This window comes from Polistes canadensis, unplaced genomic scaffold (assembly GCF_001313835.1).
Source record: "Polistes canadensis isolate GaletaPanama2010 unplaced genomic scaffold, ASM131383v1 scaffold_693, whole genome shotgun sequence".
Lineage (NCBI taxonomy): Eukaryota > Metazoa > Arthropoda > Insecta > Hymenoptera > Vespidae > Polistes > Polistes canadensis.
The window spans coordinates 2,660-5,575 of NW_014570240.1; positions in this window are offsets into that span (position 1 = coordinate 2,660).

The window sequence follows — 2,916 nt, forward strand, 5'->3', positions numbered from 1 at the left end:
AGCTTTTGTTATATAACACTTTTTTAGAAATAATAGTTTTTTACTACGATTCAATAAAGAAAGTAGCAAAAATTTCTTGTTAAATATATAGAAAAATTTTTAGCGACAGTAAAAATGGGCTACTAGGAACTAAACAGAATGGATGTCAGGTTTAAAATAATCGAGTTTCGTTGAAGAAGAATTGAATTCTTCACGTAAAGTAACCAAAAAAAGTTGTAATAAAATGATTTTTTCTCTTTTTTTTGACTGCAGTAGTCGAAATATAAATGATTTTTGCTAAAATTTTTTGGACATAACACTTTTTATTTGTTAGTATACGCTTTAAAACTTGAAAGAAAACGTTTCATAGCTTCCAATAAATAGCACTTTTATAGAAGTTTTATAGTTTTTACCTACAATTAAATTCACAACGTAGCAAAAATTTCTTTGAAATATTTAAAAAATTTTAAGCGTAAGTTAAAATGTCTTATTTAAAACTAAACAGATTGGATGTCAAGTTTTCCACAATCGATTTTCGTTGAAAAAGAATTAAATTCTTCAAGTAAACTAACTAAAAAATGTTGTAATAAAATGATTTTTTTTCTTTCTTTGGACTAGAGTTGTAAAAATATTAAATTTGTTTGCTAAATATTTCGGACTTAACACTTTTTATTTGTAAGCATACGCTTTAAAGCTGGAAAGAAAACGTTTCATATCTTCTGTTAAGTTGCTCTTCTATAAAAGTTTTATAGTTTTTATCTACGATTTATCCAGACAGTAGCGAAATTTTCTTTTTAAATATATTGAAAAATTTTTAGCGACAGTAAAAATGGGCTACTAGAAACTAAACAGAATGTATATTAGGTTTATTACAACCGAGTTTCGTTAAAAAAGAATTAAATTCTACACGTAAAGTAACCAAATAAATTTGTAATAAAATGATTTTTTATATTTTTTTAGATTGCAGTTGTTGATATATAAATGATATTTGCTAGATTTTGTTTGACATAATACCTTTTGTTTGTTAGTTTACGTTTAAACACTTGAAAGAAAACGTTTTATAGCTTTTGTTACATAGCCTTTTTTTAGAAATTTTATAGTTTTTATCTACAAATAAATCCAGAAAGTAGCAGAAATTTCTTTTTAAATATATTGAAAATTTTTCAGCGACAATAAAAATGGGCTACTAGGAACTAAATAGAATGGATGTTAGGTTTATTACAACAGAGTTTCGTTGAAAAAGTATTAATATCTACACGTAAAGTAACCACATAAATTTGTAATAAATTGATTTTTTTTCTTTTTTTTTATTTCAGTAGTCGAAATATAAATGATGTATGCTAAATTTTTTCGGACTGGACACTACTTATTTGAAAGTATACGCTTTGAAGTTTGAAAGAAAACATTTATAGCTTTAGGTATGTAGCAGTTTTTTTTAGATATTTTATAGTTTTTAACTACGATTTAATCCCGAAAGTAGCGAAAAGATCGTTTTAAATATATTGAAAAATTTTGAGAGACGTAAAAAATACCCTACTAGAAACTAAACAGAATGGATGTTAGGTTTATTACAATCGAGTTTCGTTGAAACAGAATTGAATTCTTTACGTTAAGTATCTAAAAAAAGTTTTTATAAAATGATTTTTTCTCTTTCTTTGGACTAGAGTTGTTAAAATATGAATGATTTTTCGTAAATATTTCGGACTTAACACTTTTTATTTGTAAGTATACGCTTTAAAGCTGGGAAGAAAACGTTTCATATCTTCTGTTAAGTAGCTCTTCTATAGAAGTTTTATAGTTTTTATCTACGATTTAATCCAGAAAGTAGCGAAAATTTTGTATTTAAATATATTACAAAATTTTTAGCGACAGTAAAAATGGGCTACTAGAAACTAAACAGAACTGATGTTAAGTTTATTACAACCGAGTTTCGTTGAAAAAGAATTAAATTCTACACGTAAAGTAACCACATAAATTTGTTCTACGCTAGGAAGAGATGACAAACAATCAATAGGAAAGTAACACGCAGAGGATGACGACACAGGGGACCAATGACCTATTGACACGTCAAGTGGCGTGATCCCTTGATCAATAAAAACAATCGATATGTCTTCTTTTTAGCGACAACAGACGGCGTTTAAATCAGGCTAGCTGAGAGGTGCTGCTATCTAGTCTGAGGGGCGCAATTTTCGAACATTCTCCCCCCTAATTCTCGAGCGAGATTCGAGAATTTGTCATGACGAGATGTGGTGAACTGCTGAGAAAATTATGATTCCTTGTGCGGTTGAAAAGGCAATGGTGCGAGCTTGACGATAGGTCTAGTTATAGTACTGGTGGCGGTCTTCAGTGTGACAACCCTGCAGAGACCGTCCTTTCCTGGGTGTAGTTGTATCACTCTGGCAAGGGGCCATTTCGACGGCGGAAGTCGCTCGACAATGATGAGTACAAGAGACCCTTCTCTGATATCGTTCTGCGATGTCTGCCATTTGGATGTGGTCTGATGCGCTTGCAGGCATTCCGTCGACCACCTTCTCCAAAATTGTTGGAAGCGCTCTTGAATCCGCTGGAAATGAGATAACCTGGAATCTGAGATGTCTATTAGAGAAGGCTCGGGGATAGTTGTTAATGCCTCCCCTCTGATGAAATGCCCTGTGTTAATGCTCTGATGTCATCAGGGTCCTCCGAGAGAGAGCTGAGAGGTCTAGAGTTGAGAACCGCCTAAACTGGAGCTAAGAACGTGGAGAAGTCTTTGAACGTTAGCAACGTATCCGAGATGGTTCGTTTGAGATGATACTTGATTGATTTCACCGCCGCCTTCCATTTTCCACCCATATGTGGTGCTGCTAGAGGATTGAAGATCCACTTAGTGCCGTCATTAGCGAGAAGTCTCTGGATCTTGAGGGATTCCTTCGTTGCAGCTGAGAGTAGCTCCTTAAG